The sequence below is a fragment of the Stomoxys calcitrans genome, chromosome 4 (assembly GCF_963082655.1).
Source record: "Stomoxys calcitrans chromosome 4, idStoCalc2.1, whole genome shotgun sequence".
NCBI classification, from domain to species: Eukaryota; Metazoa; Arthropoda; class Insecta; order Diptera; family Muscidae; genus Stomoxys; species Stomoxys calcitrans.
In genome coordinates this window covers 95,321,045-95,336,449 of record NC_081555.1, presented here as the reverse complement: position 1 = coordinate 95,336,449, position 15,405 = coordinate 95,321,045, and the positions used below count along the sequence as shown (strand labels likewise).

Genomic DNA, 15,405 nt, shown 5'->3' with positions numbered 1-15,405 from the left:
TTTTTTTATAGCCGAGTCCGAACGGCGTCCCGCAGTGCGACACTTCGTTGGGGAAAATTTTTTTTATGACCATGCATGGAATTGTAACTCGCAAATGTCGCTAACATTAAGAGGGGATAACCACCGCTTTGTCCGATGTTCTCGCCAGGATTTGATCGCGTTCAGCGTCATAAACTACAATGGCACTTAAAAGATATTAGAGATTGAAAGAAGGCGCAGCGGAGCGGGCCCGGTTCTGCTAGTTTTCTATAGAAATAAAATATTGACAAATTTTTCTATGGAAATAAAATTTTTCTATGGAAATAAAATTTTGAGAAATCTAAAACGATCTCCCCCCCTTGCCAGGTAACATTATCAGGCACTTGATCATCAAACCATTCAGTACCAAGCAACGATACAATCTGTCATAGGATCTTTTTGCCATTAGCTCTTTGTCTTTTAGAAATATTGAAGTCCATTCCACCTACGATGACTGGAATTTCAATGAATCGAAGAATTTGTGAGGAAAATCATGTGAATAAACTTCTGGTGGTTCACAGAGACAGGAAAGGGATAAATAGAGGAAAATGCTAATTTTGCCCATGAACACTCCACTAAGGAACAGGGGCTAACTACTCACATATCAATGAGTGCAGTCCGATTCAACTTTTACCTCAATGATAAAGGCCTCCTTTTTATAGCCGAGTCCGAAGGAAAAACCCAAAAGACAGAAGCACTTTGGGGTTTTTATACCCTCCACCATAGGATGGGAGTATAATAATTTCGTCATTCCGTTTGTAACACCTAACACCCCATAAAGTATGTATATTTCTCATCGCCATGACATTTTAAGTCGATCTGGCCATGTCCGTCCGTCTCTTTGTGGAAAGCAAGCTAACTTTCGAAGGAGTAAGCTAGGCATCTGCAATTTTGCATAAGTACATCTTATAAATGTTGCTCTGTTCGGATTGTAAATGGTTCAAATCGGTCCACGTTTAGATATAGCTCCCATATAATTCAATCTCCCAAATATACTTTTTGAGCCTCTAGAGGGCGCTATTTTTATACCATTTGGCTGAAATATTGCACGAAAATATGGCACGTCGACTTCTCATATGACCTCCAACCGATGTACTAAGTATGGTTCCAATCCGTCCAAAACCGGATATAGCTCCCATATAAACCGATCTCTCGAATATAATTCTTGAGCTCTAGAGGCCGCACCTCTTATCCGATTTGGCTGAAATTTTGAGCAATGATTTTTCCCCTGATTTTCAAACGAAGCGCTAAGTGTGGTTTCAACCGGTTCAAAACCCGATATAACTCCCATATAAACCGATCTCCCAATTATTTTTTATGTTGCTAGAGACCGCAACTTTTATCCGATTTGGCTGAAATTTTGAGCGTTAACTTTTTCTATGACATCCAACAGATGTACAAAGTTTGGTTCCAATTGGGTCAAAACCTAATATAGCTTGAATATTAACCGATCTCCCGAATATACTGCTTGAGGCCATAGAGGAAGCGATCCTTATCCTAGAATATAAAAACCGCATGGGGATTTCTTGTTATAAGAGACTTGATCTCAAGTGTCGTCTCAGGTATCCGATCCGAAAATTCTTCCATTCTCAATTATACCACGATGGTGTGACCTGCTGCTACCCTCTTTCGATTCTCCCATCGCCTAAAGTTGTGGCTGCCTTACATTTAATTTGTTTTTCTATGGGTTAGATATCTAGAATAATCTACCTTGGGGCGTGGTTTTCGTCTCTCCGCCTTAGCCAAGGCCGCATTCTCTAGTAATGTGCTTTATTATCCTGTTTTTGTCGTAGCCACATTTTCAAGTGAAGGTGGCGTCAAGCTTCTGTAGGTGAGCAAGCTCGTTCCGTAGGTGAGCAAGCTCGTTCCCTCAGCCCTCGGTCCAAAGGACAGATTCAGGCTCCTAGGTCAAGCCTCGTCTTATATCATCTCCAATGCCCTTTCGGCTTTTCTGTATAGCTGATTTCTACCTCTTAAAAGTATTATAAAATTTTCTGCGTAGTATTGAAGTACGAGTCAGGATTCGTAATAGGTTATTTATTGTAGTCAACCATAGGAATGGTTCTCTGTGCCGCTTTCTTCCTTATCTTTATGTCATGGGGACCCACAATTTATCTAACGCTTTCTTAGCATATGGTTTATTCAGTCTTTAAGGACCCGGTTCAGCCGGTACTGGTCTAAGGATTGGATTAGTATGTTTAAAACCCCCTCGATGTCAACGTAATCCGCAAATATGTACTTCCTGACACCGAAGGATTCTTTTATTTTGTGGACAACCTAGAGCAGGACGGTCTCCAACAACCATCCTCTGCCATAGCAATGCTGCTTGTATTGGAGCAATCCACTGGGTGTCTTCTTTATCATAACACTCGCAATATGTTCCAAGTTTTTGAGAGGAAAGGACGCAAGGCTTATAGGTGTTTGATATCGCATTACTTGTCTTGCCGGGCTTGGGTATAAATACCACCCAGGGCTGTGGTGCCTAGCCCTAAGAGAGCGGTTCAGAGTCGGTGCTAGGGTGCTCAACTCCGAACGAAACTCCGACTCCGGCTCAGTAGTCCGACTCTGACTTCGACTCCGGCCACAAAAACTCGACTCCACAACCCTGCTACCACCATTGCCTCCTGCCATGCTTTCGGAGTATATGCAACTTCTAGGCACGCTGTGCATGTAGAGGGACGTCAGGTAGTTCACCTCCTTCTGTAATAATGTCTGAAATATTAATATGAGGTCAGAGGGACCTAAATTGTTGGAAGCTCCTCAAGGCATCCTATGCCATAAACCTACTAACGTTTAAGTTTGGACGTGGTATTTTAAAAGAAACTTTTTACATTGATGGTGTCATTAACGCCATCGACCTGTTAGGTTCACGAAAATATAATATATTTATTCATGTTATATGGTTCGCTTTTTCGCTCTGATCATCTTATTTTATAGGTTGAGCCGTGTGTTATATACATCCCAATAAACTGTCGCCCTTTAAGCCGTGCTCTGTAACAAGTTATGCGGACCACTTTTGAAATGTTGGGAATCTCCCTATAGGCCTGGAAAGGTGTAGGGTGTCTACAGACCAAAATTGCAAGGTTTTTGCTTTAAAATCTATTATATAAAAAAAAGTAATCGGCGAAAATTATCGTGAAAAGCGACAAAGTGCCAGCCTTTAAGTGTAAAAATCACATCATGATTCGGTCTAGGGTAGCAAAAAGAAGAGAAATCAGAAAGTGCATCTACTTACGGGACTATTGAGGCTTATGTCCAAAGGCACTCGACACTTCAAAATTAACTTCACGCGTACGAACTGAGACATTTTACCAAAATTGATCACAAAATCAAAGATTGCTTGAAGCAATTTAATTCTTCACATTTGTTATTGTACAATTATTTGTATACAAGGAAAAACATAAAAAAATAACGTTGGATATTTGGCGCATTTTTTAAAGACTGTTTTTATCAACCATGGGTTGAACGTATCTACACTTTGGGGATTTAGTTGATATGATATTTGTAAATAAGTTTAATAATTAATTTCTAAATACCTCAACTAATGCAAAAAAACAGTATTTCTCCCTGCTAATACTAAATTTGAACTCCTTTTTGGCCGTTGATTTAAATCACAAGTGTTCCATGATTGCCGTAATTTTTCGCCAAACATAGTTGCAATTATAGTAACGATTAGACGAATATGGCAACTACAGTTTATAATTCGCCTATTGCGCTCTTCTCTCAATTGTGAAAAGTCGTGTCACTTACCAGCGTCTACGGATTTGTTTTCTTTTTAATTTTATTTAAGTTTTTCAAGTTTTCGCTTAATTTTCCTCATTTAATTAAACTTTGTGCGATAAATACAAACATAGATATAAAAATTCATCAAAGTTTCCATAAAATATGGTGTAAAATTAAAACTGCAAAGCTGTAAAAAAAGACTCGTACAACATAAAGCAAAAGAAGAAGTAGCATTCTACTAAACTTGAAGTAGTGGTGGTGTGTGTTAATGAGCAGCAGTATTGTATAGGAAATGTGTGTGCGCGCGAACTGTGTAAAAGAAAAAAGTGCAAAAAGTACAGAAACTAAACACAATAAAACCGTTGTCGTTTGGCGTTAAAATTTGTTACTTGGTTAACAAGTGAGCTCTAGAAATAATAGAAATTGGGTGAATAAAAATGTGCATTAAACCCACATAGTCTTATTATAGAAGAGCAAACTGAATAACAAGCAAATGTCAAGCAGATAAAGCTTTTGTTTTTAAAAATCCAAAACAACGTAGCTTCAGTAACTTTGACACTTCTGTCCAAAGCGATTAACGGCTTGATTGTGTTTATGGGATACAAGCGCAACAGTACACACAGCAGAATACAATAAACAAAGCAAAAAACGAACAAGTACGTTGTGAGACGAACGAAGCGAAAAAGACGAAGTTCCACCACAAAAGAAGAGTGTAAAAAAAAGAAACGCGCCTCAACTTTCAACTCGTCGTCATTCAACGATTGTTTTTTGTTTTATTTAATCTGAAATAAAAGTACATGAATTTTATTTACACATTTTATCATATATTTTTTAGTACAGCTGTATTTAAAAGACGAAAATCAACAGAAAAAGTTAAGAGAACTTAACTAAACGTATATGTGTGTGATAAAAGTGGAAATAAACGACCTAAAAACACACCGAGTTTGGAATAAAGAAGCAAAGACATTCCAAAAAAGACCATTGAAGTTAAGCAAAGACTAATAAGCCATCCACAAGGATTTTCCTATATCAAAATATCGTTGAAGGTAAGATAAGTTGAAAATCGACTACTATTTTTTTGTTCATGATTTTTTTTTTTAATTTTTAATGGGGAATACATAGAGTGAGAGTACTACTACTTCTCCATTACGTTGCTTTTTTGCGTGTACAATCTTTTATCCCCAGTTTTCTTTTATGGAGCTTATTTTTTGCTTGTATTTTGTCATCTACTACTACTGTTACTTTGGAGTGTGAGTCATGTTGGCAATCAGTGTATCTCAGTGCCGGTTTGGTTTTACATTTATTGTATTTGCTCGCTGTACTGTATTAAATTTCAATTTTCTCTTCACAATTTTTTTTATTTTACGCCACCACCACCGGTCTTGTTTTCAATGCATACTCGATGCTTTTTTTCGCCTTCGTATGGAGTAATTTTTTGAATGTATGTGTTTGAGTTTGTCGCGTGTATGTGTGTGTGTGCGGTTTTTAAGTTTGACAATTCTGACATTGTTTTACGTGAGTATGTCGAAAGTTTATTAAGTAAGATAAAAGAGAAGAGGTGGTCGGGCAGCGGTAGGCAGCAAAGCAATTGAAATTTATGGCGGTTCATAGTGATGCCATATTGTTTGAAATCGATAAATTTGTGCTTTCGTGGTGGGTGTTTTGAATATTAACCCCTTCTTTTTTTTGCAAAAGTCAATGACATTTTGTCAAGAGATTTTGATATTTATTGCATTGGAAACTTTAGGCAAATAATGTAGTTTATTCTGAAAGGCTTAAACTAAAATAATTACTTTAATATATATATAATTATTGTAAATAATAATAATAATTAATAATTCATTAGATATTGTTATCGTTGCAATTCGGTTATGTACAACCATCACCAGAATTAACGAAGTCGTCTATTCAAATTGGAACGTGAGGACTAGCATTGCCATCCATCCACCACCATTCGTTAACATCTGTTCGCTTGTGTGTCATTGTTTAAATTTCTCTTGTTTATTCAGTTAACTATAGCTGACATTGCACATTGCCTTTTTCCCCGCTCACATGGTCATTTCACTCTGTCATAGAGTCTATCTGCATTGTTTGTGCCATCATCTGTTGGGCTTATGCATTAATGTATGGATATGTGTAATAGGTCGTTATGGGATAGTTTGGAATGACAAAATACTTTTTTAAAGTATAAGATTTTGGAGCCAAAAAACTTGCTGATTTCATTCAGCAAGGGGGGCATTCCCCCATAATGGCTGGTGCTATGTCCTTTTTTCACAGTTGAAAACACATGTTTTTAGCAAATACTTACTTGTTTGAAACACTATAAAAATCTCAATGATAACAAACCTTTTATTAAAATTGCTTCATAAGTTATGGGGAATGTCCTACTAAATGAAATGGATTTTTTTTGCTGCAAATCCTATTGTCTAAAAAAAATTAAACTATGAAACAATTTAAATAAAATTATTATGTCAGCTGCTTGGTCGAACGCACAGCTGTATGCCTCACTCATTCGATATTTTCCGGAGTTCTGACGGTCCGTTGAAGTCCATTTCAGGGTTTAGTGACACTTCCACACTCCCGAAATGAGTTAACCCACGAGAGATTCGAATTATGGCCAGAAACGAGTCTGTGAGTAGGAATTTCAAAGTAAGCGCAGAAGGCACGTAAGCGTGACCGTTGAAAAGAAGCTCTCGATGGCGAAGGCCCGCTGCTCCCTAGACCAGAACATGATGGCATGATGGCCAGATGCGCGCCATCTTGACTCTCTACCCACCCAACTCACCGCTCGGGAGTTTTTTTCATTTTAGTAAGTTTCTCTGGCACACCCTGTATATGGTGGCGAAACGGAGTATGTCTCTTCCTTTTAAACGACTTGGTTCGTTTTTTTTAGGAGAGGGTGCTCTGGGAGGGATGCACCCCGAAGGAAGTCACATTCGATTCTGGACTTATGTAGCGTCTTTCAATCGGAATTCTTCGCGGTCCTGAAGATCCTGTTCATATGGAGAAACAGACTTCTGCATGATTTGTGTTGATAATGAATTGTTGTTGTTGTAGCAGTTTGCTGTGGTCTACCTTTCGTCTGCTTGATTCTGTTGCGTGTCCAGATCAAGGAACTTTGCTACTATGATGGGGTGCGTCCAGATGGACCTGGGTCTGAGTCGAGTGGGTCTGGCTGGGCAGTTTAAGAGGTGATGTGTGTCGTGTGGTTCCTGGTCACAATCGAGACATACATCCTGCACGTCGGCATCAATCCTTGCCCTGTAGGAGTTAAGCCGGCTGCATCTGCCGGAACGTAATTGAGCCAGAACTACTCTGGTTTGCCGGGGGAGGTCAATTTCTTCAGGTGCAACTGGAGGCGGTTGTTCTCCAAGGACTAACTTCTCCCGGTAGCTACTTACCACATCTGCTACCGTGTCTGCATGAATGTTGTCTAGACCCGCTTGATATGCCGCTTGATCTAGAGGTTCTCTCTTGTAGCGCTGAACCTCACGCTCTAGATCATCCACAATATGATGATTTGGATGGTCTCTGCGATAACAGCCTAAAGGGTGAATGGAGGATAGGTAGAGGTTAAACAGGGTCGGAGATATCACCCCGCCTTGGGGAATCCCTGTTTCACTCTAATGTGCTTCGAATTCTTATCCCCAAATTCCACAAATGACTAGGGACCACACAGATAACTCGCGACCTAGCGTTTGAGGCTTGTCTGGAGGAACCTGTTGGCGATGTCCTAAAATAGTTTGGCATGACTGACCATGTCGAATGCCTTCGACAGGTCCAGTGCCACGAGGCCCATCCTGTCACATGGCCTGGGCTGATTAAAGGCATGGAGAATGTGTGTGGTGATGGCATGCAAAGCAGTTTTTGTGCTATGCAGTCTTCGAAATCCATGCTGATGCTCTTTGAATGGAAATTCTGCTACGAGGCTCGGGATGAGTAATGCTTCAAGTGTCTTTGCTACTGGTGAGAGAAGGGAGATCGGTCTGTACGACTCCCCCAAACTCGAGTCCTTTCCAGGGTTCAGCAGCGGGATAACTCTGCCCATTTTCCAGACTATAAGAGTGTTCAAAGACAGGTTGAGGACAGTAGTAAGGTACTCAACTCCAGGTACATCTAAATTCTTCAATATCAGTGTAGAGTTTCCATCGGGACAAAAAGCCTTACATGATTTGGCGCCACGGATGACATTCGTAACTTCGCCCACAGTAAAATGTGATGAATGTCCATTGGCTCGGAGACCACCGATAGGGCGAATGCCCTGTCACTCTCGGAATGCACAATAAATAGACGGTTGAACAACCTAGCCCATCTCTTCAGATCAGACACGATTACTTCGTCAGCAGTGACTGAGGTCCTGTCATTCCGTCTATCGCGGTTCGAGAGTGACTTAACATTAGACCACAGCTTGCCCAAACCGGTGCCTTAGTAACATTGCTCCAAGTGTTCCAGCCACAAATTCCGCTTATGTTCGTTGACTAGCCTGTTCATTTCCAGATTCAGCTCGCTGATTCTGGGGTTAGTGGGAATCCCCTCAGGCTCGTCTGCGGGTATCACTGCATGCGCCGGGAAAATGGGCCGCACTTGGGGTATTCGACCGGCTGGTATAAAGCGTGCGTCTGCTGCATTAATGATGTCTCGGAATTTCCTTTTGCCAACTAGCATATTTTAGGGGGGGTGTCAGTTCACTCAAGCGGCGATTGGTGTACTCTCTGAAGCTAACCGGCCTTCTTCTGATTGATTAACGTCCGACGCTCAGAGGTTTTGAGTCGGCTGGTAGATGGAGAGAATTATGGGAAGGTGGTCTGATCCCAAATAAATGATGGATTAACAGGATACGTCACTCAGGAGATGGGGAGATGAATGGAAATGTCTGGCCAGCTGCTACACTTCCACGTAATCCTAGTGGGGGCATCCTCATTCGCCTTTTCAAAACGTGGAGCCTTCAATCGGCCTTGCCAAAGCTATGCCCCGCTGGTCGTTACCTAAGGGAGAATTCCATGAAATGTGATGCGCATTAAAGTCTCCTAGAATCAGACGATTATGGCCAGATAGTAGCCCACTTATGTTTGACTTGTAAGCCTGGCCATTAATTGGGACACGGCCATAAGGAGTTGTGTCACTGCCCTGCAATTGTGGGGGCAGTATACATGACACACAGTCCTCCTCAGTCCTTTCTGGACTAATTAGGGAGCCGGTAATGGCTGACTGAAAGAAACTTTCAACGGGTAAGGTACTTCACCAGTTCTTGGGTTCCCATCGTTTCTAGCCCTATGCGTTGTTTTCCATACTATTTTTCTTTCTACATAAACGCCCCGGTAGGCGAGTCGGTACTGTGATCGGCTGGCCACCGCCCAGTAGTTCTTAATTCAGATTCTCATGATAACGATGAACACAGCACTGATAGGAGGATGTTCCGTCCTTTGTAGTGCTCTACTTGTCTGTAGCCTCAGAGTAAAGCGGCTATCCATCGAGGTGCCCTTAAACTTAAAAAAAATAAACATCTTTCTACGGTGGTCCCTCATCTATGCTGGAGATATTTCGGACTAGGCCTAAAGGAAATATTCGTGGGAAACATTCCCTTGATGTTTGTTATAGTATATAAGGTTAAAATTTGGAAAACTTTGTTGTGGACGACGCATATAAATCTCTCCATTCCAATCACAACTTTTTAACAATAATTGAAATGTTTCTATATACTCGTACATAAATACATTTTTGTCAAGAGCTATTGGTATCTTTTTTATTCACTCCCCAATTAAGAAACAAAGTCTAACCCTCTTAAAACCATTATCAATGTCTTGTACTATTTTTTAATCAATGAACAGTCTCTTGATAAACCCTTACACAATGCTTTGCCTCTAATCAACTACTACTACTCTACACAACACACACACACACAGCGATGCCTCGAATGATATCTATCAGCTGCTTCCTGTTTTTTCTTCCTGTATTGCATGTGTTTGCATTTTCTTTCGTCTTCTTTTCCAGTAAGGAATTTTCCTTTGTTGTCTTGTCTGGTGGTCTTTTTTCAGCTGCCATTTCTCTTGGTTGTCGTTGATTTTTCTCGTCGTCGGGTTGACGTACTTTCTTTTACAATTCTTTTTGGTAATATCTTTAGCAGTTAATATGTTGTGGTATGTGGTGGGGTGTATGCGAATGGTAATAATATCATCATTATCTATATGGTGGTAGCTTATGATTATGGCTGCTGCTGCTGGTTCGGTTGGTGGTGGTGGTGGTGGCGTTGGGATATCATATTTAACGTTTTATTCATTCATAGTTTCAGCGTTAAAGTCGTTGGGCTTTATTAGTGGGAATTTTCTTCCCGTTTCACTTTAATTGGAGAATACTAGAGCAAGTTGAGGTTTGCGCATATTTCTTGCTTTCTTGCCGTCTGGGCGGTTGTTGTCACACACCAAAGTTGCTGTTGTTGTCTATAAGCTATCAACTTCCACATCGTGTATCATTAACTATTGATTTTCTTTAAGAAATTGGATTTGATCTTAATAGTACTGTAGATACAGATAGAGGGCAGTATATGAAACTTGAACATTTTATATGTATAGCACGATTTGCTTTAGTTTGAAAAAAATCTTTAATTTCATGATGAATTAATTCATCCAAATCAAGTTAAAGCTTAATGAGAAGGGATCTACTTTTTATTTTTTGAGAAGTTTAGCATGTCCGCCTATGATGCTGAAAGCCTGCGCTTTAATTCCTGTCAAGAACATCAGAAAAATTTCAGTTGGCATAGGTTAGGTTAGGGTTCGTGACTGGCAACTGCGCCTGCTACCTGCTTCAATCGAAGACCTTAGAGCCATTTTGTCCAGAGAGAAATTCTCACTGCTGAAAACATCGTCCAGTCAACCTATTCAGCCGTCTACACTGAAAGTCTGCGCTTTAATTCCTGTCAAGAACATCAGAAAAATTTCAGTGGTGATAGGTTAGGTTAGGGTTCGTGACTGGCAACTGCGCCTGCTACCTGCTTCAATCGAAGACCTAAGAGCTATTTTGGCTAGGGAGAAATTCTTACTGCTGAAAACATCGTCCAGTCAACCTGTTCAGCCCTCTACAGAACTTCAGAATGATGAGCGGACGACTGTATGCTTAGAGGGAATCCATGCGCGGAAAGAGATGTGCACTCATTATTCAGGATTTTCTACGCACAATTGGGGGCGGAGCCTTTAGCAACGATGTGGTTTCACCGTATGTCGTAAAATCCTGATTGGGTAGTAGCTCTTGCATGGAAATTGTCTTATATGTCTTCAGGACAACGAAAACTCCAGTCTGGAAGACGCAACGCCAGTCTAGGAGTTTATACCTGTTTCCAACAAACTTAGTTAAGACTTCCGTGTCTTCTATGAGTCTTCAGGACAACGTCTGAAAGACGCAACACCAGTGTGGTCCCGGTTTCCAACGAAATTAGTTAAGACTTCTGCCTCGTTGTCTCCATCTAATTTGGTATCATTCCTTCATACAGAAAGTCCCTGTTAAGGCGGGATACCCGCAGCCCAGAACTCTCATTTTGGGAAAACGATGCCCACCCTGTCAACAAAAAAGGACCTCCCTAGTAAATAGTCCGTCGCGGCTCATTTAGCTTACCGTAACCCGGTATCGCCATCCCATAGATGCATGTCTAAAGCTTGAGAATCGCCAGGTTCTCAAGCTTAACCCACCCAGCATGCAGTTGGAATGGGTTAAGAAATAACATTTCATTCAGCTCCTCTCTAGGACACTCCTCCTTGATACAGAGTGCAACATCCCCCCTACCTAAGACCCCAGTATAGCCCCTTCTATTTTCTTTTGACTCTCCTTCTCCAGTTTTGTCTTCGGTCAAGAATCATGCCTAGGTACTTATCCTCCGCAGGGAATGGGAACTCTAACCCCTTTAGAACAGAATAGATTCCCTTTAAAAATCTTAACGCTATCGACTTTCATGTTCGGCTTCCGGCGTAACTCTGTTATACTTGTCGTGAACGTGGTAGATATTTTCAAATGTCTTCAAACGAAAAGCAAAATGAACGTCAATATTAGTGATGTAGAGCTATAACCAACCGCATGTCATCAACGAAGAGGCCTGGGGCCATGATTGAACAATTATCCTGGCATGGGATAGCTGTGAGCACCAGACAGGCTGGAACTTTGAGGTCCGATCTGTGCGGTGTTCATCGCTGTCACGAGAAGCTTAGCGACCGGGCGCGTCCACAGGCTGCGAATTGCGGAATGCTCCTTACGGGGTAGCTGCAACAAAAGTCGCGGACAATCAGCGGTATCGATCGATATCAGTGATAGGCCAGGTGGCACCGGCTCTTGCGTAAATATCGAGTGCCTATGATGCTCAATACGAGAAGGCGAGTTATTGGCGCCTTAAATAACCAATGGCCAACCTGTCCCCGCGGCGAGCGGTCGTATAGACCGAAACTAAAAGAGCTTGACAAGGATCGCCACCTCCACATGTAAATGTGACTGTAAAAACAACAATTGAACAATTATCCGAATGTGATACGATAGAGAGGTACATACGACTGGTGACAATAAAAATTTGCGATCAAAAGTTTCAGATTCTGCTGCAGGGATGTGTTGGCGATTTCTTCAAAACAAGCGTGACTTGGCGTATCGAAAGCCTTCGGTATATCAAAAGCCACGAGGACCGTTCCATGGTAGGGTTTGAACTGGTGAAACCTTGGCTAATATATATGCGGCGATGGCGCGAAACATAGACCTCGTGTGCAATTTGAAATTTACCAAGACTTGTGAAAAGTAGTGCATCAAGCGTCTTGATCAAGAGAATCGGAAACGGTTTTGTATGTATGATCCATTCTTATTGTCCCATTGGGGATACATAAAAGTTTAATATGATCATCAACATTCGCCCAGCGCTGCGGAAGTTATTCGTAAATTTTCTCATGGTGAATTGTGTTTGATTATCGTCTCGTAGACCATAACGGCGACAAATGACTCAACCTTGCTGTATCACCAACGGGGTTCTCAAAAAATTGACGGAAACAGCGTATGTATCTCTTAGGATCAATCACTGCTCTGTCACCTATGGTGAGTGGGGCCCTATCAAGAGCTCAAGAATTTTAGAGATGTTTTCTTACTTGTAATATAAAAAATGCGACGTATGGTCCAAATCAGCCGCCAGAGGGCGCAATAATTATTCGATCTGGCTGAAATTTTGCATGATGACTTCTGTTATGAATTATGAACCACCCCTACTGGTATGGCCCAAATCGGTCTACAGCCTGATTTATATCCCTTATAAACCGATATAGCTATCTTACAAAGGGTGAATATGCTATCCCTTTTTGGCTGAAATTTTTCACAATGACTAATGGCTCGGGTATGGTTCAAATCGGCGTTTAACCTGATATAGATCCCATATGATTTCACTTCTTAAACCTATACAAATCGTTTACTTTAACGAGTTTATCCCTAAATGGTGTTTTTAGTTTTACTGACTTCCTGTGTTTGTGTTTGGTTTTGGGTTTTCGTATTTTCAGTGTCCTTTAGTAGAATTCTCCGGTAATATTTTTGTAGAATATTTCGATATGCTAGAAAGTCATTTTAAAGTAGGCCGCACAAAGACCTTTTTTCAAAATAATTCAAAATATATAAATGAAGCAGGTTGGACCAGCTCAAATTTACTTTTTTATTCAGACTAGGTCAGTGAAGTCCTTAGTCATATTTTATTCGTATATCTTTGGGCTGTGACGTCCAAAATCAACTTTAGCGCCCTGGTGTGTTTCTTAAAGTAAGAGAGGTTATCTGATCCCAATGAAATCGCAGATTGCTAGAAGTAAAAATTATTTATCAGACCTAGTGACGCACAACAAGCGACTGATATCGCAAAGTGGGATAAGATCAAAAACAATTGCAGTTTGAGAACGGGTAGAGATAACTCATTGTAATTTTGAATATTGAGAGCTGTCAATGCCCTAAGTGGTTCGGCTTTTTGACAGTAGAATTTAATCTGATGCAAATGAAATGGCAGTTTGCTAGGAGTTAAAATTAATTACCAGACCTAGTGACGCACCACAGGCAACTAATATCGCACAGTGGGATGACATAAAAAATTTTAGTTTGGGAACGGGTAGAGATAACTCATTGTAATTTTGAATATTGAGAGCTGAGGTGCTATGAGATTATGCCAATGCTCTAAGTGGTGCGGTGCTTTTTGACAGTAGAATTCAAAGTTAAAGCGCGCTAAGTTCGGCCCGGCCGAATCTTATATACCCTCCACCATGGATCGCATTTGTCAAGTTCTTTGCCCGATAACTCTTTATAGGCAAACAATGGAAAAGAATTGCTATGCTATTGGAGCTATATAAACTTATGGACTGATTGGGGAAGTGCAAACAACGGGAGCTTTATCTGGTTGTAGATGAATTCAGCCCTGCTGATCACGTTAGAAGTCACAGGAGAAATCATTGCGCAAAACATCAGCAAAATCGGATAATAATTGCTTCTTTTAGAAGCTCAAGAAGTCACATCGGTTTATATGGAATCTACATCATGTGTATGTCTTATTTGAACCATACTTGGCATGGCTGTTGGAAGTCATAGCAAGATATTACGTGCAATATTTCATCCAGATCGGGTTGTAGTTGCGCCTTCTAGAGGCTTAAGAAATCAAACCTGAAGATCGTTTTATATGGCAGCTATATCAGATTGTGAACCGATTTGAACCATACTTACCACAGTTGTTGAAAGTCAAAACAAAACCCCTTGCGCTAAATTCCAGCCAAATAGGTTAAAACTTGCGCGCTCAAAAGGCTCAAAAATCAAGATCCAAGATTGGTTTATATGGCAGCTATAGGAGGCTATGAACGGATTTAGACCATACTTGTAAATAAAAAAAACACATTGTGCAAATTTCAGCCAAATCGGGTAAGAATTGCGGTCTCCAGAAGCTCAAGAAATCTAATCGTGAGATCGGTTTATAAGGCAGCTTTGTCAAAACATGCACCGATTTGGACCATTTACAATCGTAGTCAACCTACAATAATAAGAAGTATTTGTGCAAAATTTCAAGTGTCTACCTTTACTACATCGAGAGTTGGGCTGCTTTCGACAGACAGGAGAGCGGAGGGACATGGCTATATCAACTTAAAATATCATGACAATCAAGAATATATATACTGTATGGAATAACGATAAAAGTATACCCCCATTCTATGGTGGGGGTATAAAAATTAATTCGGGCTGCCTGATCTTCATTTGTGGTTTAATTGTAGGGGCCTGCCAGAGGCCATCGGAACAGGTTGACGTTTTGTACATCATCTCATTAACATCGCAACTCTAGCTATTCACAATTTCAAAGCGTTATCTCTACCCGTTTTCAAACAGCAGATTTTTCACTAGTTTTCTTTCGATCTTATCCCACTGTGTGTGGCCTTATTTTTCTTGTAGTAACGGATTGTTAGATTTTTTATAATCTGATAACATTTCTATTAAATTAAAGATTCTTTAGAACACCTAATTTCTTTGATTCAAACGCTAGACCAAGTTTATGTGGCTGGCCCCAAGGTACTGATATGCACAAAAAACCATAAAAAATATGTTCCTAACAAATGATTGATGAATTGCAGCTATACAACCGTCATTGACTGGCTTAAATTGGTTATAAGCATAGCACTATTTTGAATAGACCATATGACC

The 15,405-nt window shown here is 40.6% G+C and overlaps 1 protein-coding gene and 1 long non-coding RNA gene across 7 annotated transcripts in view; one reads left to right on the top strand and one right to left on the bottom strand.

Annotated features, from left to right (window-relative positions):
* Positions 1-2,879: 2,879 nt before the first annotated feature.
* Positions 2,880-3,349, bottom strand: LOC106088647 (uncharacterized). Its single transcript, XR_001221484.2, has 2 exons — positions 3,254-3,349; positions 2,880-3,117 (listed from the first exon to the last, which is right to left on the bottom strand). It is a non-coding gene; the product is annotated as an uncharacterized LOC106088647 (long non-coding RNA).
* A 392-nt stretch (positions 3,350-3,741) lies between these two features.
* The window catches only part of LOC106088648 (double-strand-break repair protein rad21 homolog), a 48,313-nt gene continuing 36,649 nt past the window's right edge, over positions 3,742-15,405 (top strand). The window contains exons 1-2 of one of the 6 annotated variants that reach the window (XM_013254257.2): positions 3,742-3,999; positions 4,582-4,787. The gene's annotated coding sequence lies outside the window, so the exon portion shown is untranslated. Of the gene's footprint in view, positions 4,077-4,576; positions 4,788-15,405 lie in introns of all 6 variants that reach the window. The other 5 variants (XM_059366172.1, XM_059366178.1, XM_059366174.1 and 2 more) reach the window with 5 other exon arrangements.